We start from the raw sequence: 22,603 nt of genomic DNA, 5'->3' as shown, positions 1-22,603 counted from the left end.
AGGTGCCTCCCCAGGGAGTATGGGGGGATGCTGGTATCCTTCGGTAGTGTCTAGCAGCCAAATGGGACACAGGACTCCAGGTGAGTAATGGTAGAAAATATTTGTAGCTTTATTTTCTTTAAAAGGTGATACAACACCAAGCAGATAAAATATAAAAGTGCAGCAGTAGGTCCAACGCGTTTCGTTCAACACAGGAACTTCATCAGGGACCGCACAGTAAAACAAATCAACAGCAATATTGCAGATTGTAAAAAATACACATCCTACTCACCCTAACAATAATCACTATAAATAGGGCTAATCCCAATGTCCCATTGGTCCTAATTGTGGGGGGTGTCCTCCAGGCTGCTCTCCATTGGTCCAGGGATAGTATCATCCAGCTGATTCCATTTTCGGCATTTCAATGCCCAGAAAACGAGCGCGTTTTTTTCATACGCCGGAACCGGAAGTAGACGTTTTCTTTCACTTCCGCGTTCCACATGCGTTCCACGTGCGTTCCACATGCGTTCCAAGGGCAGTCCGCACATGCTCAGTGGGTATTACACAACTATCTCAATCGAAAACATCCTAATGCATTTAGAAAAGCCCTTAAAAGCTCAAAACATAACTAAAGGTGCAATTAATCTCTAGAAGGAGAAAAAATAAATTAATATGTGGTATACAAACATAATTAATTACTTGAGTGAACTTGAACTTGTCATGTGACAAAATTAAACATTAAACATTATACTTCTGGTGTCTGTAATTCTATGGAAATAGCAAACACTTTCTCTGCAAATCTATTTAAAGTGACAGACTCTTCATAAATTTCTATAAACCTCTTCTTTATTGAGGATATTGTCATAATAAACCCCTCCATAGGTTTATTTTAAAGTGACACGCACCTTATCTCCAAAAACCTGTTTGAAGTTATAGATTCCTCCGTGAATCAGTAAAGGTGACAAGCACCTATTACAAAAATTACAAAAATTATTCGAGTGACTCATACCTGATAGGCTCAAAAAATAATCAACTAAAAAAACCATAACCTATAAATTTTACAAATGTTCCCTGAATATTATTAGTTAAGGACATTATAAATACCTAATTAGTACACATAACTATATAATATAAACTACGTAAGTGATTATTATTGTTTCATATATGATATCTTGATCTGTTTTTTATCCTAATTATATTCTTTGGTCTCATACATATGCACCAAAAATAGATCACTCTCATTGTCCCATATCATCAAAAGAAAAAGAAAAAGAAAGGAGAAAAAAGAGAGAATAAAAAGGGTTATCCCCAGGCCAGAGGGAGTCCACATTAACCTGTCCCTAGTAACCTATATGATTAATTGGTACTCTTTTGTCTAGAGGAAGGGTACTCCCTTTAAAAAGAAATTATAGAGAGAAGAGTAATCGTTACGGTTACTCCAAAAAACACACAAGATCTATCCCAATATTTAAGCCCCTGGGTTCCAGGGTCTTTAGCTTGTGTATCCAGAAGGTTTCCCTCTGGGACAGCTTCTTAACTCTATCCCCTCCCCGCCAGTAGGGCAGAACATGCTCGATCCCCATACATCGAAACTCTTTAAATGAAAAAGAAGGACAGCTGGAGCAGTGGGCGGAGACTGAATGAGTAACAAGTCCCTTACGTATATTGTTCAGGTGTTCCAAGATTCTAACTTGCCAGATTGTTTTTATTGTGAAGAGGCAGATAGATTGCAATATGACATCAAGGAACACCTTGTGCCGTGCTCACATAAAGCACCACCCACGTACCTACATTGCTACCACCACACTTTTCTTTTTTTCTTTGTTGTCCCATCAAGCATAACTCATAAAGTCCAGGGCAGATGGCTTGGAAAAGTCATCAGCATCCTCCCTGTGTCGAGCTCAGCACACCTCTGTGTAACGAGAATATACCCCTACACGCAGGATCTAGCCAAACAGAAGACAGCACAGAGGAGAGATATGTCTACCGGACCTTAGAGTGTCCGGACTCGACGTAATAGGAGAAGTACAGAGTCAGGAACGATCCGAGGTCAAGGGCACAAAGAGACAGCGTAAACGAGAACTAGCCGGGGACTGGTACACAGGAATCAGCAAGCCGGCAAACAGTACAGACAAGGATAAAGCGAAAACGAAGTCAGAATACAAAGCCAAGGTCAAATACGGAGGAACACAACTGAACACAACAAGCACTAAAGGGAACTGTAGCAGAAACCACGATAGGGCAAGGAACTAAGGGAAAAGGGTAAGTATAAATAGGTTCAAAACTAATGTGATTGGCTCTTGTCACTTCCACACCCCCAAAAGGTAAGTGTATGGGGGGTGTGGGATGACAGGGGCCAATGGGAGCCTTTTGGCAATTTAGGCTCCCACTGTCTCTTTAAGAGCGCGCCCGAGACTCGCGGCGCGCACTTAGATTCAGGCGGGACATGTGACCGCATCTCGCGGTCACTGCCCGCCTTCCTGCCTGAAGCGTCGGATGAGCCGCGCGCGGCTCGTGCAGCCGCAGGACCGCGCGCGGCTTGAAGAGAGGACCGCGGCCGGCCCCTGGGAAAGGTGAGTAATGCTACAGTACCCCCCCCTGAGGACACGCCCTCCGGGCGGGCAGGACTAGGTCGGGCAGGAAAACGTGAATGGAAAGAACGCACAAGGCGGGGAGCATGAACAGCATCAGCAGAAATCCAACTGCGCTCCTCAGGCCCATAACCCTTCAAATGCACCAAGTACTGAAGCCGAACCCTAAGGAAACGAGAGTCAAGAACAGCAGACACTTCGAATTCCTCATGACCCTCCACAGAGACAGGAGGAGGAGGAGGAGCATGCCGGGTATAGCGGTTGCACACGTAAGGCTTCAACAACGAGGTGTGAAAAATATTAGGTATGCGCAGATTCTTAGGCAGACCCAAGGCATAAGAAACGGGATTAACCTTATGTATAATACGATAAGGACCAATGAAGCGGGGAGCCAATTTCATAGAAGGCACCCGGAGACGAATATTCCGCGTGGAAAGCAAAACTCTGTCCCCCACAACATAGGAAGGAGCCGCTCTGCGATGCTTGTCAGCCTGAGCCTTCTGGCGAGCAGCAGAGTCAACCAAAGAACGCTGAACCTGCTCCCAAGTATTACGCAAACCAGCCAAATGTTCATCCAGAACTGGCATGCCCTGTGAGGAGAATGCAGCCGGAAGAACAACGGGATGCTGGCCATAGACGACGTAAAAAGGGCTTTGGCCGGAAGAATCATGAGTGGCGTTATTCCGAGCAAATTCAGCCCAAGGAAGCAGGTCAGACCAATTGGTGAGACACAAAACAACGGAGGTACTGCTCCAGAGACTGGTTGGCACGTTCAGCAGCTCCATTAGACTGGGGATGGTAAGCGGAAGAAAACGAGAGAGAAATACCCATTTCTGTACAAAAGGCCTTCCAGAACCTGTAAATAAATTGGCTACCCCTATCGGACACAATAGATAAGGGAATGCCATGTAACCGAAATGCTTCTTTAGCGAAGATAAGGGCCAGTTCCTTGGATGTGGGCAACTTGCGAAGAGACACAAAGTGAGCCATTTTGGAAAACCGGTCAACTATCATCAGGATGACTGTGTTACCATTCGAAGGGGGTAATTCAACAATAAAATCCATAGATAGGTTGGACCAAGGTCTCTCGGGAACGGGTAACGGAAGCAACAGCCCACAAGGAACTCTACGAGAGGATTTCATACAGGCACAAGTAGTACAAGCACTTATATAGTCAGTGACATCCTTTCGTAAGGAATCCCACCAAAAATACCGAGAAACAGCTGACACTGTTTTGGAAATACCAGGATGTCCAGCAGTCTTAGTATCGTGATATAGTGACAGAATATTCCGTCTCTCGGGAATGTCAACGAACAATTTATCATTAGGCCTCTCGCTAGGTGCCATGCTTTGTTTCGCTTGTATGGCCTGCAATAGGGACGAGGAAATAGATAATACAGTAGTTGCTATTATCCTGTCTGGGGGAATGACAGGAGTAATATCAATCTCCTGTTTGTCAATAGTTTCCAGAAAGCAGTTGTTGGTGGGGGATTCCATCATAAGAGGTGTGGAGATGGACAATGGTGGTCTTGTGAGGTGTCTTCCCGGAGCTACTGCTCACAGAGACAGGAGACGTATCGGTAATATTGTTAAGCAAGCAAAGCAGGAAGGGGAATTGGATGTACTTGTCCATTTAGGGACAAATGACTTGGCTTGCAATGAGGTTTCAGAGGTTAAGGAAGTTTTTAGTGTTTTTGCCAATGATATACGGCAGGTTGCTTCCACACTGTCATTCTCTGAAGTCCTGCCTGTGCATAACACTCAGAATGACAGGCGGATGCGTATTAGGGACTTTAACTTGTGGCTTGGTGAATGGTGTCGGGAGCAAGGATTTGGCTTTATTGCTCATGGTAGCTCTGTTTGGAATGGAAATAAACTGTACAAAAAAGATGGTTTGCATCTTTCTCAAAAGGGAACAAATGTTCTCAGTGAGCAGTTCAGAGGTTTTGCTAGGATGTATTTAAACTAGGAGGGGGGGGCAAAAGGGTGATAAAACATCAATCCAATTGTCCCCCAAAACAAGGACAGAAGGTGCCTGTAGCAAGTGTGTTAAAAAATGATAAGCTTAGAGTCATGTCTACAAATGCTCGCAGTTTAGGGAATAAGATCCATGAACTTGTGGCAATAATGGCAACTGATAGTGTAGATTTAGTCGCTGTTACTGAGACATGGTATAATGAGAAAAATGACTGGGACATAGCAATACCAGGGTACTCTTTATATAGAAAAGACAGGGAAGGCAAGAAAGGGGGAGGGGTGGCCCTGTATGTAAAGAATAGCATAAAATCTAGCCTAATAAAGGTTAGTGAGGCGAACATAGAGTCAGTTTGGGCTACGTTAGAATTTGGTAATCACACAGTAACTCGTGTAGGTGTGATTTATAGGCCCCCAGGACAAATTGAAGAGTTAGATAATCTACTAGTTGAAGAAATAGCTAAAATGACAATGAAGGGGGAAGTTATCATCATGGGTGACTTTAATCTTCCTGATATAAATTGGAAAACAAAAAAAGCTACTTGTGCCAGGAGCACACATATTCTAAACTCCCTACTGGGATTGTCTCTAAAACAAGTCGTTGAGGAGCCAACTCGTAAAGAGGCCATACTAGATTTAGTGTTAACAAATGGAGATTTGGTATCAGATATTACTGTAGGTGAAAGTTTAGGATCCAGTGATCATCAGTCAGTGTGGTTTAATATAAGAACAGTGACTGAGTCACACCACACAAAAACAAAAGTTTTAGACTTTAGAAAAACAGACTTTTCCAAAATTAGAATATGTGTAAAGGAGTCATTATCAGACTGGAGCAATTTAAATGGAGTCCAAAAGAAATGGGATTATTTAAAAGTTGCACTACTGAAGGCAACAGAAAATTGCATTAGGCTTGTCAGTAAAAGCAAAAAATTCAAGAAACCACTGTGGTACTCCACAGATGTAGCCAAAATAGTAAAAAACAAAAAGTTAGCATTTAGTAATTATAAAAAAAACCAGAGTGAGGAAGACAGAATGACCTATAAGATTAGGCAGAAAGAGGCTAAGCAAGTTATAAGAGCTTCCAAATCACACACAGAAGAGAAAATAGCACAGTCAGTAAAAAAGGGGGACAAAACCTTTTTTAGATACATAAATGAGAAAAGAAAAGTAAAACAAGGATTAGTTAGATTAAAAACAAAAGAAGGAAGGTATGTAGATGAGGATAAAGGTCTAGCTGACTGCCTCAATGAATATTTTTGTTCGGTATTTACAGATGAAAATGAAGGAAAGGGACCTCAGTTAAGAAAAAGGATAAATGAGTCATTTATTACATGTGAGTTTACAGAGGAAGAGGTTCTATTTCAACTGTCAAAAGTAAAGACAAATAAGTCAATGGGACCTGATGGAATACACCCAAAGCTATTAAAAGAGCTTAGTGGTGTACTAGCAAAACCATTAACAGATTTATTTAACCAATCATTGATAACAGGAGTAGTCCCAGAAGATTGGAAGTTAGCGAATGTTGTGCCCATTCACAAGAAAGGTAATAGGGAGGAGTCGGGCAACTATAGGCCAGTAAGCCTAACTTCAGTAGTGGGGAAAGTGATGGAAACCATGTTAAAGCATAGGATTGTTGAACATCTAAAAACACACGGATTTCAAGATCAGAGACAACATGGGTTTACTTCAGGGAGATCATGCCAAACTAATCTTATTGATTTTTTTGATTGGGTAACTAAAATTATAGATCAGGGTGGTGCAGTAGACATTGCTTACCTCGATTTCAGTAAGGCTTTTGACACTGTTGCACATAGAAGGCTTATCAACAAACTACAATCTTTGAGTTTGGATTCCAATATTGTTGAATGGGTAAGGCAGTGGCTGAGTGACAGGCAACAGAGGGTTGTAGTCAATGGAGTATATTCGAAGCTTGGGCTTGTCACCAGTGGGGTACCTCAGGGATCTGTACTTGGACCCATTCTCTTTAATATTTTTATTAGTGATATTGCAGAAGGTCTTGATGGTAAGGTGTGTCTTTTTGCGGATTATACTAAGATATGTAACAGGGTTGATGTTCCAGGAGGGATAAGCCAAATGGAAAATGATTTAGGTAGACTAGAAAAATGGTCAGAGTTGTGGCAACTGACATTTAATGTGGATAAGTGCAAGATAATGCATCTTGGACGTAAAAACCCAAGGGCAGAGTACAGAATATTTGATAGAGTCCTAACCTCAACATCTGAGGAAAGGGATTTAGGGGTGATTATTTCTGATGACTTAAAGGTAGGCAGACAATGTAATAGAGCAGCAGGAAATGCTAGCAGAATGCTGGGTTGTATAGGGAGAGGTATTAGCAGTAGAAAGAAGGAAGTGCTCATGCCATTGTACAGAACACTGGTGAGACCTCACTTGGAGTACTGTACACAGTACTGGAAACCGTATCTTCAGAAGGATATTGATACCTTAGAGAGAGTTCAAAGAAGGGCTACTAAACTGGTTCATGGATTGCAGGATAAAACTTACCAGGAAAGGTTAAAGGATCTTAACATGTATAGCTTGGAGGAAAGACGAGACAGGGGGGATATGATAGAAACATTTAAATACATAAAGGGAATCAACACAGTAAAGGAGGAGACTATATTTAAAAGAAGAAAAACTACCACAACAAGAGGACATAGTCTTAAATTAGAGGGACAAAGGTTTAAAAATAATATCAGGAAGTATTACTTTACTGAGAGGGTAGTGGATGCATGGAATAGCCTTCCAGCTGAAGTGGTAGAGGTTAACACAGTAAAGGAGTTTAAGCATGCGTGGGATAGGCATAAGGCTATCCTAACTATAAGATAAGGCCAGGGACTAATGAAAGTATTTAGAAAACTGGGCAGACTAGATGGGCCGAATGGTTCTTATCTGCCGTCACATTCTATGTTTCTATGTTTCTATGTTTCAAACTGTCTGGACAGAGCGTCCGCTTTAGTGTTCCGATCACCTGGACTATAGGTGATTATATAATTGAAATGGGACAAGAACAGTGACCACCTAGCCTGCCTGGAAGACAATCTTTTAGCTTCGCTAAGGTAGGACAGGTTCTTATGATCCGTAAATATGAGGATGGGATCCTTAGTGCCTTCTAACAAATGTCTCCATTCTTTGAGTGCTAAAATGATAGCAAGGAGTTCGCGATTACCCACATCATAATTCTTCTCTGCTTTGGACATTTGTTTAGAAAAGAAGCCACAAGGATGCAATGGCTTTTCAGGAGACTCTCTTTGAGATAAAACAGCACCTACCCCGATATCTGAAGCATCAACTTCAAGTATATAGGGCAATGAGGGGACAGGATGCTGTAAAATAGGTGCAGAGGCGAACGTAGTCTTAAGGAAGTCAAAAGCTTGAAGTGCCTCGGTAGACCAGACACGAGTATTGCCATCCTTTTTTGTCATATGAGTAATAGGTGCTACAATAGACGAAAAACCTTTGATAAAACGTCTATAATAATTAGAGAAACCCAGAAAACGCTGGATGGCTTTTAGACCTTGCGGCAGAGGCCATTCTATGACAGCAGCGAGCTTCCGGGGATCCATACGAAAACCCTTAGCGGAAATCACATACCCCAAAAACTGGACTTCGGATTGGTCGAATAGACATTTTTCTAATTTACAATAAAGACCATTAGCAAGAAGGGTCTTCAGAACGGTCGTAACATGTCTGTGATGAGTGTGTAAATCTGTAGAATATATTAAAATGTCGTCTAAGTATACAATAACGAATGAGTGAATAAAGTCTCTCAAGACATCATTAATAAACTCTTGGAATACTGCTGGGGCATTGCAAAGCCCAAATGGCATGACGGTATACTCATAATGACCTGACCTAGTGTTAAAGGCTGTCTTCCATTCGTGGTCCTTTTTTATACGTATCAAATTGTATGCTCCTCTAAGATCTAATTTGGTGAATACCGTAGCATGTTTGAGCCTGTCAAACAATTCTGTTATTAATGGTATAGGGTAAGCATTTTTGATGGTGATTTTATTAAGACCTCTATAATCAATGCAAGGTCTTAAATCACCTTCTTTCTTCGATACAAAGAAGAACCCCGCTCCAGCCGGAGAAGAGGATCTCCTAATAAATCCCTTATCTAATGATTCTTTAATATATTCCTCCATGACATGGTTTTCTTGAACCGATAAGGGGTACACCCTGCCCTTTGGAGGTATAGTGCCAGGCAACAAGTCAATAGCACAATCGTAGGGTCTGTGAGGCGATAATTTGTCAGCCTCTCTCTTATCAAAGACAGTCTTTAAAGATAAATACTGAGAGGGTATAGCCGTAGACAAAGGAGGAGTGGTAGGAACATTAATAGAATTCACAGGCGTAACTTCAATAGTACATGATTCATGGCAGGCCTCACTCCATGATTTTATCTGCCCTGTCTCCCAGTCAAAAATGGGATTGTGGGCACGTAACCATGGATACCCTAACACTAACTGTGAAGAGGGAGAGGTGATGACCTGGAACCGAATGGTTTCATAGTGTAAAACCCCTGTGTACATGTGTAACGGTGCAGTCTCATGAGTAACAACTGGAGATATCAATGGTCTACCATCTATGGCCTCAATGTCCAAGGGTATCTCCTTCTCCCTGATTGGAATGTTGTTTTTCTTTACAAAACCAGAGTCTATAAAATTCTCGGCTGCCCCAGAGTCAACCAAGGCGTATATATTTTCAACTATACAACTCTCTCCCATATGTAACGAAACAGGGAGAAGCAGTCGGTTAGGAGGCAATGTAGGAGACTTAGAAATCACACCCAAGGCCAGTCCCCTATAAGGTCTTAGGTGCGAGAGTTTTCCGGGAGCAAAGGACATTCCTTTACCATATGGTCTCTCCTACCACAATATAGGCAGAGTCCCTCCCTTCTCCTAAGTAATTTTTCATTATCAGAGAGTTTGGCAACCCCTAATTGCATAGGTTCCTCTTCGGATACTTTTACACTATCCGGTGTATCAACTCTGGGGTGAACAGGTGTAACAAAACGTCTATTTCTGTTCTTGGTATAGAGCCTGTCACGAATCCTATTATCTATATCGATGAGGTAGTCAATAAGGTCCTCTAAAGCAACAGGAAGCTCCTTAGCTGCCACCATCCAATATAGAGTCTGATAAGCCTTCCATGAAGGCAGTAGTTAACCCATTGTTGGTCCAATCTACCTGTGAGGCAAGAGTACGAAACTGTATAGCGTAATCAGCCACAGACCTAGAACCCTGTTTAACCCTCATTAATGCTTTTGCGGCATTTTTAGACCTTTTCATAGTGTCAAAAGTTCTGCGAAATGCTGTAAGAAAACTGTGAAAGTCATGCACCATAGGTCCATTAGCCTCCCAAATAGGGTTTGCCCATTCAAGTGCTTTGTCGGTAAGTTGGTGCATAAAGAACCCAACTTTAGACCTCTCTGTGGGAAATGAACGTGGATACATCTCAAAATGAAACTCTATTTGGTTAATGAACCCTCTGCAAGTCTTAGAATCCCCTCCATACCTAGGAGAAGGTGTTAAATGGGCCGAAGTAGTAGGCAAAGTGGATACTTCAGGAAGCAGGGGTGTGGGAGGGTTAGGTGCGGTTGCTGGAATGGTTCTAGCTAAGAGCGTCTGGAGAGCCTGAGCTATCTGATCCATACGGTGATCCTGCTCTACAAATCTAGCCTCATGGGACGCCATCTGTTGAGCTAAATCTGCGGGGTCCATGGCCCTATCGTAATGTAACGAGAATATACCCCTACACGCAGGATCCAGCCAAACAGAAGACAGCACAGAGGAGAGATACGTCTACCGGACCTTAGAGTGGCCGGACTCGACGTAATAGGAGAAGTTCAGAGTCAGGAACGATCCGAGGTCAAGGGCACAAAGAGACAGCGTAAACGAGAACTAGCCTGGGACTGGTACACAGGAATCAGCAAGCCGGCAAACAGTACAGACAAGGATAAAGCGAAAACGAAGTCAGAATACAAAGCCAAGGTCAAATACGGAGGAACACAACTGAACACAACAAGCACTAAAGGGAACTGTAGCAGAAACCACGATAGGGCAAGGAACTAAGGGAAAAGGGTAAGTATAAATAGGTTCAAAACTAATGTGATTGGCTCTTGTCACTTCCACACCCCCAAAAGGTAAGTGTATGGGGTGTGTGGGATGACAGGGGCCAATGGGAGCCTTTTGGCAATTTAGGCTCCCACTGTCTCTTTAAGAGCGCGCCCGAGACTCACGGCGCGCTCTTAGATTCAGGCGGGACATGTGACCGCATCTCGCAGTCACTGCCAGCCTTCCTGCCTGAAGCGTCGGATGAGCCGCGCGCGGCTCGTGCAGCCGCAGGACCGCGCGCGGCTTGAAGAGAGGACCGCGGCCGGCCCCTGGGAAAGGTGAGTAACGCTACACTCTGTTCACTCTCTACAGTCTCTAATTTACTTGCCCCATGCACTTATTCATTGCCATGCCACTCCCTCATGCCATTTGCCCTACCCACTGTCTGCTTGCACGTATCACTTGCCCCGTCCACTCTATCTGTGCCCATGTCATATATTAATCCTTCACATGTCCCATCCACTTGCGGGCCCATTTCACTCTCACCAGATCAACAACCCAGTCTGCTCCCTACTTTCCTTCCTCTATATCACTAATCCATCAATTAGTTCCTCGTGTCATTGAAACTGTGCCACTTCTCCGTGCCAGTTCCCACCATACATCACTTAGCTGGCCTCAAAAATAAAAAGACAATATTAATAAAGAAATGGCAGTGCAATTAATCAAACCAACTTACTTACATCATGAGTCTCTCCAGCAAGCTCTCCTAGAGGTCCATCATGTTGGTTCTATTCCCAAGGGGTATTAAAAGAGGTTGCATAGGGCATTGTCACATACTCCGTCCATAGAAACATAGAATGTGACGGCAGATAAGAACCATTCGGCCCATCTAGTCTGCCCAGTTTTCTAAATACTTTCATTAGTCCCTGGCCTTATCTTATAGTTAGGATAGCCTTATGCCTATCCCACTCATGCTTAAACTCCTTTACTTTGCTCCACTTCAGCTGGAAGGCTATTCCATGCTTCCACTACCCTCTCAGTAAAGTAATACTTCCTGATATTATTTTTAAACCTTTGTCCCTCTAATTTAAGACTATGTCCTCTTGTTGTGGTAGTTTTTCTTCTTTTAAATATAGTCTCCTCCTTTACTGTGTTGATTCCCTTTATGTATTTAAATGTTTCTATCATATCCCCCCTGTTTCGTCTTTCCTCCAAGCTATACATGTTAAGATCCTTTAACCTTTCCTGGTAAGTTTTATCCTGCAATTCATGAACCAGTTTAGTAGCCCTTCTTTGAACTCTAAGATACAAAAAAGGTTTCGGGCCCAATTGTAAACCTTTTTTGTATCTTGGTGATTATCTTTGTATGGTGGGCTTTTGAGGAGTACCCACAGAGTGTTTTCAGCAGCTAGAACCCACTGTTTATACCTATTACTCAGCGCCATATATTCCACACCTATTGTACAAAAATCCCTTCTTTGAACTCTCTCTAAGGTATCAATATCCTTCTGAAGATATGGTCTCCAGTACTGTGTACAGTGCTCCAAGTGAGGTCTCACCAGTGTTCTGTACAATGGCATGAGCACTTCCCTCTTTCTACTGCTAATACCTCTCCCTATACAACCAAGCATTCTGCTAGCATTTCCTGCTGCTCTATTACATTGTCTGCCTACCTTTAAGTCATCAGAAATAATCACCCCTAAATCCCTTTCCTCAGATGTTGAGGTTAGGAGTCTATCAAATATTCTGTACTCTGCCCTTGGGTTTTTACGTCCAAAATCCACTCTCTCTAACATGTGAGTAGGAGAAAATGCTTTCTTTCTCGCACACAAAGACCCTGAGATTTGAGGGTAGACAATGAATCTGGTATTTGGCTTGCAGCTTAGAGGGAAAACACCTGCCCCCCTCCGCTATCCATACCTGGGTTGCAGACAGACATTGGTTGAGCTGCCTATATTTGGAGCCCTACATTGATAATAAAAACAGGCACCTAGCAAGCAGTAACCATGAATCATGCCAGCAGTCTGGACAATCTCTGGGCAGCATGGACATGTTGTGTACTTATTAATCTCTGTATTAATGTACACAGCGTGAGTGATAAAGTTACTCTACCTGCAGGGAAAATGCATGTAATTCTGATGTTTATTATTAAAATTAATGATATTTATATTAAAAGAATTCCCTTTTTCAGCTTCTCACTAAAAAAGTAAAGGCACGACTAGGAACCAGCAAGAAAGACGCCCAGGACGTTAAGGAGCACCCTTTTTTCGAAGTACGTACATTTTAAATAGAACATGATATTTATTTATTTATTTTTACTTAAATTGGTTTAAGTCACAAAAATATATATTTCTGATCATTTACTTAAGATGAAATCTAAAATAAAAGATAATTTAGGATAAAGTAGGACTGCTTTGTCTTAGGGTCAAGTCCGAGGTGGACAAAAGGTCGAACTTCTGATGTGAAGTTTTGTCAGTTCCCACATCCCAAGTGACAGAGTCCCTTTACATTAGAATTATCAGGAAAGACTCATTCTCATAGCTAAATGAGCATGCTAAGTTAGGTGTGTGTTTAAAAAACATACAGTGTCCTATGAGTTTCTGCATTTACATCCATTCAAGGAATCAGAGTAAAATCATACCCAGCTCTGATCACGCAGAACCTGAAGCAGTGAGTGTGTTATTACTTTCTGGGCCTCAAACTTTACCTCAATAAACACATCACAAGTACTTACTGTGCCAGGAAAAGAGGGAATCTCACCAAATAAAATATGATCAACAGATTACTATCCCACCCGCTCCCATTAAAAATCCCTATGTGAAGAATGGATTGGGGCAAACTGGAAACCTGCCTAGGGGCCCTTGGAATCTTAATCATTGTCTGACTCCTAGCATCATAACCACTGCAACATGATGGCACCCTCCCATTTGTGAATAATATGACAGCTTACCTGGGGTCTGCAGGGCACTGTTTGCAGCCAGGTCATTGGCTGAGAGTGTTAGCTTAGTATTCTCAGCCAATGAGTACCTCCATGCACCACCAGGCTAGGAGAGTGCAGCGAGCTTCCGGGCTGCAGAGGAGAAGGTGGATCCCAGGTAAGTTCTTAAACCATTCACAAGCAGTTTGACTACTCACACTAGTAGGGGAGCATGGAACTCATGGCACCATAACCACTACATCTGGATGTAGTAGTTATGGTGCTTAGACTGTTCTTTTAAGGCAATTTGAGGATTAGTTTTCAGACTCTCACTGGGATCTGTACGGAATGTAGCTATTTGGGCATATTATCTGTAATTCTGTGTTTTATATAGTTATTTTACTGATTTACTGAATGATGTACATTTCTTTCCAGCAAATAGACTGGGCTGCATTATTATTAAAGAATGTGAGGCCACCATTTTTGCCCGACATTCGTGGAGCTGAAGACGTCAGGAACTTTAGTTCTGCATTCACCTCGGAATATCCTATGTTAACTCCTCCCAAAAAGCGAGCTGAAATACCGTGCTATGAGGCAGAGGCATTTTTGGATTTTAATTGGAGGGTTGATTGGAATTAATAACAGACACAGACTTGAATAAAATATACAGGAGGAAATGGCTGAGGCGGTGGAACAAAGCAGCCTTAAACACAAACCCCCTCTTAAACTAAGATCTATGTTCTATACCATTGTAACCGAAGACCGAAGAGCCACCACCCACCTCTATGCTAAGACCCAGGACTAGGAATGTAATCAGAACATAGAAGATAAACAGTGGCATACATTATTCATAGCACACAAACAACATACATTAGGCACATCACACATCGAGCTCACCAGGAAAGTTCTGTATAGATGGTACATGGTCCCAGTAAGACTTCAACACAGTGACCCTAAAAAATCAGCAATTGACTGGAGATGCTTAACAGAAACTGGAACGATGTTGAATGTATGGTGGACATGTTCTAAAATTAAGATGTTCTGCAGGTCAGTTATTTAACTAATATCCCCCTGCACAACAAAAATTGTCCTGACGCCTCTACCTGAGATGCACTTGCTTCTCCTTGTCCCACTAAAATTATCAATACCATATCATATTAGCGGCTTTGACTGTCATAAGCAGAAATCTACTTTGCAACCTGCAATTGAAATGTATTTAAAAAGAAGAGCCAACCAAACTATATTAAATAATGGCAAGACAGTGATACACTCCCAAAATGTTTGAATTAGTGGTAAGAACTTTTGAAAAAATAAAATAGGCGGGGCCTGAAGATATCTGGACGCCCCTTTTGATACATCTGCTACTATTAATGGTAGACTTGACCCGGAGCACCCAGCAACATGACCATATCATTAGTCCTGTTCTTCCACTGCCCAGGAATGCAATCCGCCCATCCGGATCTCTGGCCTATTGAAGCCCGCAGGTCGACGGCATGGACAGGTGACCGATCTCCAAACTAGGACTGCATGCCCTGAAGCTACTTGATTGCAGCACTGCCACCCCCTTGGACTGGTGGGGGATATCCTGGTCCCCGCTGAGGAACTTACCCATCTGCCAAGACAAACAGTCTCTGCCATTTCTGCAACAATGTGGTATCCAGAAAGGCCGCCGAGCCGCAAGCTACCTTATGCCAATGAGTCCAGAGACTATGATGTGGATGTAGAGCTTTGAGTTCTGGCTTTGTTTAAGCTGCAGATCTCGCAATCCCACCATACAAGATCCTCACCCGATTCAAGAGTCGTTCCTACTCACAGTCCCTCCTCTGGGCATGGGGCCCACATAGACCAGAATCCACCACACGGTCCATGTACTCATGAGGTACTCAGAGCCCCAAGGACCCCATGAGCTTGTGATCCTTCTGCTTGGAAAGTCATAATCAATGGACTTATGGCAGTGGCTCCCTTTCAAAGCCCAGTCATTCCTATCAAATACAGAAGTAGATGTTTCTTTGTAGCCTACCTGTGGCATAGGCTGAAGATGTAGGGCAGAGGTCTTGCAAATATCTGCAATAGCTATTTTAGCACTACAGAGTTCTTACCTTCCCTTTATATATATATATTCTCTATGTTATTGCATTTCCTCAGCTACTTAATTACTGAACAAGTGTATACCTCTTTGTTATATATTCCTACGTGTGTATCTAGACTTTCTCATGGGCCTAATAGCCGCTCAAGCCACCATTTTTAGACATACCTAAACTGCCTTCGTTAAATCCTAACACTAGCGCTGTCCTCTCATGTTCCATGCTGTGCTTAGTGCTATATATACTGTCACACTCCTTACGATGACTTTACCACTATAAGCAAGTTAATCTTGTCTTATATTAGAAAAAAGTGCAGCTTTTCTTGTTCCATAAGTAATTACTAACATGTACTACTGCACTTTAAAAATAAAGAAGGTTAAAAAAAAAAACTTCTATGAATGATGATCCACCATACAGTCAACACTCCGCCAGCCATGACCATGCCTTCTATGCCTTGAAGGTAACAAGAAAGGACTTGTAATCTAATTCCTAACAAACACTGTACAATATCTGCATAAAGACACTATGACAGATGTGACAAAAACGTATGTGACACAAACCTATAATGGCATTACTATGTAATTTTCTTTAATAAACAGTTCAATAAAAAAAGAGAAGTAACGTGTTGTTTTTTGTTTAATGAAATGTTTTATTGAACAGGGTTATTCAGTAAAATGAGAAGTCAAAGTGGATTTGAAAATAAAGGTCAAATTAGCTGAAATAGAAACACCCCCCAAGCCATCTATGAATCCAGATTGGCTACTTTGGCCTTAAATTTAAAATTAACTTCGAATTCTCACTTTAGTGAATAATCCTGCTTAGTTTGAATTGAGTTTTGTGTAGATTGTAAGAGAGAAAGCAGTTTAGTTTTCTATAATGGACAAAAGGTTTGCCCAATCCTACGGGCTGGATCTCCTGTCCAATTAAGAGGCAGGAAAGAGCTGATTAATGGCTAGGGGACTGCAACAACTTGTTGATTTTATCCACAATCAAGTGACAACTGACCAATAGAGACAAAAAGGGGCCAACAGAAAGGGGCCAACAGAAAGGGGCCAACACAGTCTAAATTAAGGATTATATAGATTGCAAAGACCTACGAATGCTCCTATTTATCGTTTCATCTTGAATATACATTTGTTACAGACCCTGCTACAGACAATTTCCTCATTGCTTTTCTTTCTGTTTTTCCCCTTTTTGTCACAACCCAAGACCTGGTTTCAAGCATGGTTTTGTATCCAACTCAAAGTACCGAGCACCGGACCACCTTGGTGTGTAATTAATGGATATTTTACCTCCCATCTTGATTCCAGCCATTCGCATTGTTCAGCACGAATCCTTTGTGTAAAGTATAGGTGGCCACCATTTCGGGACTTTACACGTGTTCGCGGCCATCTTACGCACGAACAGCGGTGTTTGCCAGTAATTGTCTGGAACTAAAAATGGAGACGCAAACAGGCGAACACCGCTGAGACCTCCAGGATAACGTAACTTCGTGCTGGACCTACCGAACGACCAGCCGTTCGGTAGAAAGATTACATCTTACATGGGGATTATAGCGAACCCCGAGATAACTGTGGATGGCAAGGGTTTTGTGGAGTTTTAACGTGCGAACGGAGACCGACCGCAAGGCCAAAACTTGTGGAACTAATTTCGGCCAGAAAGTCTGTGCGGTCGGTCAAAACTTCAAAGAGCCATAACTCCCGAACCCTTTAACCGAATGGGCTGGATTTTGAATATGTGGTTCCCCTGAACCAGGACTATCTGGGGATACCGGATTTAAAGCTGTACCCCCTATTTTTGGGGTACATCTAAAACTTGGGTATAATACTGTATGTGTTAATTATGTTAAAGGTTTATCTGAGGGGAGGGGACGTGGGGGTTGTACCATGTATATGATTGGTGATTTTATGCCTCCCCCTGGGTGTTTTCTTTTTGTATCCAACTGTAATAAAATGCAGGCTGGGTGTTCCAGCTCTCAGTTCTTGTTTGACCTTCAAATCGCAGCCTTTACTCGTTTTGTGGGCAGAAGGGTATCCTAGCTATACTATAGCTAGTGGGATTATTCTACATTTTCAGGACTCGTATGGAATACTAAGGAAAGCAGCATCTCCTCTTCTCAGCAATAGGAATCCAGACTAGCTAAGCGGTAACCGTAACAACATTGTTCAAAAGCACCAAGGTGAATACTTCCAAGGTAGGGTGGGGGGGGGGTGAATGAGACACACAGAGGAGCTGGGGGGTGAATGTGACAGACAGAAGGGAAGGGGGACTAAAAACATGAATGGGCTGTGGAACATAGAGACACACAGTAAAGCACAAAGACACACAGATGTACTATTTTACAAAATGAAGCCCTGTGATCAAACTCCCACTACTTCTGGGCGGAAGCTTTGATTATAGTACGGCCCCAACACATACAATAAAACCAATAAAAATCCCTATGTACATTTTATTAAGGAGATTTTTTAGTATCACTCCAATGACCATTCAAGCGTAAGCCCATATGCCACGTTGCAAAACCTCTTAGGAGAGTCCTACAATAACAACTAACTAACTAGAAAGTGAATTGTTAGTGTAGGACTCAACTAAAAGATTTTGCCTTGATGTGGCAGGTGAACTTAATCTTCAATGGCAATTGGAGTGATTGGAGTGATGCTAAGATACTTGTGCTTATTCATGATATGCTTTGTTTTCTTTAAAATTCATGGATTGTAGGATAAAACTTACCAGGAAAGGTTAAAGGAACTTAACATGTATAGCTTGGAGGAAAGACGAGACGGGGGGATATAATAGAAATATTTAAATACATAAAGGGAATCAACACAGTAAAGGAGGAGACTATATTTAAAAGAAGAAAAACTACCACAACAAGAGGACATAGTCTTAAATTAGAGGGGCTGAAGTGGTAAGGGTTAACACAGTAAAGGAGTTTAAGCTTGCGTGGGATAGGCATAAGGCTATCCTAACTATAAGATAAGGCCTAGACTAGATGGGCCGAATGATTCTTATCTGCCGTCACATTCTATGTTTCTATGAGACACAGGGGGGAGGGAGTGAGACACATGGGGGCTGGTGGAATGAGGGACATGGGGACTGAGGAATGAGACACATGGGGGGCTGGGGAACTGAACACAGGGGGGAAATGAGACACATGGGGGAGAGAATTAGACAGATGCAGGAATGAGGGAATGAGACACATGGTGAGCTTGTTGTAGTTGTAGGACCTAATATCACTCCTGGTCCCCACCCATTAGCGGTTGGTGTGGGCCCTAATTATAATTGTAAAGGGAAGGACCTGAATGTCCTTCACTGGCCACCGCATATTGGTGGCCCTAATACCAATAGTAAAGGATCTAATGTCATTCTCTGGTTCCAACCCACTGATAGATGGGGGCCCTAATATTAATAGTAAAGGGGGGGGGAGGAAAACTAATATCCCAGCCCACATCCATAGCCAAAGGGAGGGGGTGCTAATTAATTAAAAAAGAGAGGGGCGAACTTGCTATTGTCCTTATGGCATGCCCCCCATCCTCCCTGGGTGGCTAGGGATCCACAATTCCCTAGCCATCCCCCACTAAAAATAAATTACCCTACCTACCCCTACTACTCCCTCCCTAATAATAATAAGTGGGAGTAATTATACTACCTGGATACCTGTTAAACTATATACTTACCATCAGAAAACTTATTTCTTCTAATTATTCTTAATCTTTAGCCCCAAAAAACAAATAAAAGTCCATTATCTTGCAACACAACTGTTTAAACAAAAATGTCCTAGTTGGAAAAAAAATATTGGAAATTAATTTAAAACTTGGCACAATAAAAGTCCTCCATGGACGGCTACTCGAAGCCATATCAGTAAAACCCTTATATAGGCTTTTCGGTGCTATGTCAGCTAGTGCATTACGAGTATGCCAACCAATCAGAGGCTTACCATTATCAGGGTCGGCACGTTCATAATGTGGTATAGGCGGCCGCCTTAGGGTGCCAAAGCAGGGGTCACAAAAATCTGAATCCCCTGCCTCTGGCCCTGACTCTGGCTGGGGACTCAGATTTTTCAAATTACCTGTCTCCCTTCAGTCAGGGAAGTCGGCCTGCCACTCCTGATGATGTCAGAGGGAGGGATCGTGACTTCCACTGCACCTGTCCCCTACCTCAACCCTGTCCCCCTTCCTCAGCCCCTGTCCCCACACTCAGCCCAATGTCCCCTTCCTCAGCCCTGTCCTCCTTCCTCAGCCCTGTCCCACTACTCAGCCCCTGTCTCCTTCCTCAGCCCCTGTCCCCATCCTCAACCCCTGCCTCCCTTACCCAGCCCCTGTTCCCTTCCTCAGCAATGTATTTCTTCCTCAGCCCAGTCCCCCTACTCAGCCCTGTCCCCTTCCTCAGCCCCTTGCCCCTTCCTCAGCCCCTGACCCCTTCCTTAGCCCCTGACCCCTTCCTCAGCCCATGTCCTCCTACTCAACCCTTGTCCCATTCCTTAGCCACTGTCCCCTTACTCAGCCCCTGTCCACCTTCCTCAGCTCCTGTCCACCTTCCTCAGCCCCAGTCCGTCTTCATCAGCCCCAGTCCCTCTTCATCAGTCCTGTTCCCTTGCTCAATCCTATCCCCTTCCTCAGCCCTGTAATGTTCCTCAGCCATGTCCCCCTACTCAGCTCCTGTCCCCCTTCCTCAGCCCTGACCCCCTACTGGATCTGCCTCTGCTCTGTATGCCTGTATCTGTATCACTGTAAGTCTGTGTAGTTAGGCATTTGTATGCCTGTGTCTGTATGACACAGTGTCTGAATGTTTCTGTGTGTGTCTGTATGTTTGTGTTTGTATGACATTGTACCTGACTGTATGGCTGTGTGCCTGTATTTGTTTAATTGTGCGCCTGCATATCTCACACAAAATGTGCTGAGGGGAGAGAGCAACAAAAAGGGGCTGGGGGGAAGAAAGAGACATGCAAAAAGAATGGAGGGGGGAGAGACACAAAGGAGCTGGGGAAAGAAAGAGATACACAAGGGGGGGTTATAAGAGACACACAAGAGGGTGTAAGACATAGTAAAGGGAGGATAAAATACACTAAAAAGGGTAGAAAAATCAAAAGGGGGTTTACAAGAAACACGGATGAAGAAGCATTTTTTTTTTTGAAGGGGGGCGGCAAAATGCATCTTGCACTGGCCCTGACCATTACTACATGGCTTGCCTCATTACCAGGGAACATTATTGGGCTAGTATTTTACATTATAACCATTACAGTGGTCTGTAGTGGTTGCAAAGCTTGGAATAACTCTTTATAGGGGCAATTTAAGCACCATAATTACTACAGCACATTGTAGTGGTCATAGTGCTATTGGTCTGTAGCTGCATCAGAGTGGTTTAACCAATGCTCTCATGGCGTGTGTGTAGCAGTGTCTTTGTATACTGTTTTCGGAGTGTGTGTATAACAGTTGTGAAGGAATATCCTCATCACTTTCGGCTCCTTTCGAGTATTTTGTTTGGTTCCATAGTCATTTTATTTATTTTGTTCGGCTCCCGAACCAAGACCACCCCGGAACCCAATTAGAACATCGAACGCTATGTTTCTGTATGAAAACCGCAAAGGAATTATTAAAAGAATGCTCCACTGGGTGGCCACGCACATGCCTGATATAATGGATGGCGACCATCTTGTCTCCCGAACGCTGGCAGCGGGAATTGGTCAACTGATTTCGACTCTCATGAACACCGGTCACCATGGACCCACGGCTCGTTCTTGTTCCAGTTCACCTATATGAACGGCGTTCAGGAGTTACAGACTAACGAACATGGGGAGCATTCTACACGAACCAGTTTTCCTCTATCTTATGTGGTTTTCGTACAAAACCCCACGAACAAAGACCGGCTCTTGCCACCATTTCCATGGAACTATTTTTGACTTACTCCTCATGGCAGACCGGTCAGAACTTCCCTGCGATGGCGATTCAAAACTACCAAACGGATCTGTGTGATTTTCAGATATATTGTTCGCCCAGATGTTCGGTTTTCCTGTATTTTGAGGGTACTTTTGGGGTGTTGCAAAATTGTGTATTTTTCTGTACTGGGAGATAATTCAGTTAAGTATATTTACTGACTCAATTATCTCTCCGTCCCAGAGGAGGAGTTTATGGACTGTACAAATTTGATGCCTGTACTTCCATTAAAATCAGTCTTCACCCAGCATTAAGTCTTGGCTCATGTGTGGGGGGTTATTCTATGCCAGTGATATTTTGCCTATTGGAATTACTTGCTGTTTCTCTTGGAAAAGGGGTATTCGTGACAGTGATACATTGGCAGACCGTCATAGCAGTGTTAGGCAGTGTATATACTGGGCGTGTTTGTGTCAGTTTGTCATTGTGTGTATACTGTGTCTGATTTTGTATGTAGTATCATGCTGCATGTATACTGTGTATAGCAATGTAAAATAGTGTGTGTATACTTTTAGTGTGTGTGTGTAGAAGAGTGTGTGATTGTTGTATAGTTTACCTTTGTGTGTATATAGCAGTGGGTGCCTGCTGTGTGTGAGTGTGTGTGTCAATGTGTGTATACTGTGAGAGTGTGACAGCGTGTATCATTGTGTGTATACTGTGGGTATACACTGTGAGTATAAGTAGGGGTCTGTATGTCATTGTGTGTGTACAGCAATGGGGGATGTGATAGGGTAGGGGGCTTCGACAGGGTAAGGGAACTATGACATGGTAGGGGCCTGTGACATGAGAGGGTACGGGGGCTGTGAGATGGTTGGGGGGGGGCTGTGAGAGGGTAGGGGGGACTGTAAGATTGTAGGGGGATTGGGAGAGGGTTGGGGGTGACAGTGTTTGTGTGTGTGGGGATGATAGGGTGTGGGTGGTGGTGGTGGTGATAGTGTGTGTGAAGAGGGTGTCAGTGTGTGTGGGGATGATAGAGTATGGGTGGGGGTGACAAGGTGTGTGGAGGAGTGTGTCACCTATGGATGGGGCCAAGGCAGGCATTATGTCCTCCCTC

The 22,603-nt window shown here is 43.2% G+C and overlaps 1 protein-coding gene across 1 annotated transcript in view; it reads left to right on the top strand.

Moving 5' to 3' along the window:
* The first annotated feature begins 1,861 nt into the window (after positions 1-1,861).
* Positions 1,862-22,603, top strand: part of CLU (clusterin) — a 577,758-nt gene continuing 557,016 nt past the window's right edge. The window contains exon 1 of the mRNA XM_063441969.1: positions 1,862-1,866. The gene's annotated coding sequence lies outside the window, so the exon portion shown is untranslated. The remainder of the gene's footprint in view (positions 1,867-22,603) is intronic.

This window comes from Pelobates fuscus, chromosome 2 (assembly GCF_036172605.1).
Source record: "Pelobates fuscus isolate aPelFus1 chromosome 2, aPelFus1.pri, whole genome shotgun sequence".
Classification (NCBI taxonomy): domain Eukaryota; kingdom Metazoa; phylum Chordata; class Amphibia; order Anura; family Pelobatidae; genus Pelobates; species Pelobates fuscus.
This window is presented reverse-complemented; position numbering and strand designations above follow the sequence as displayed.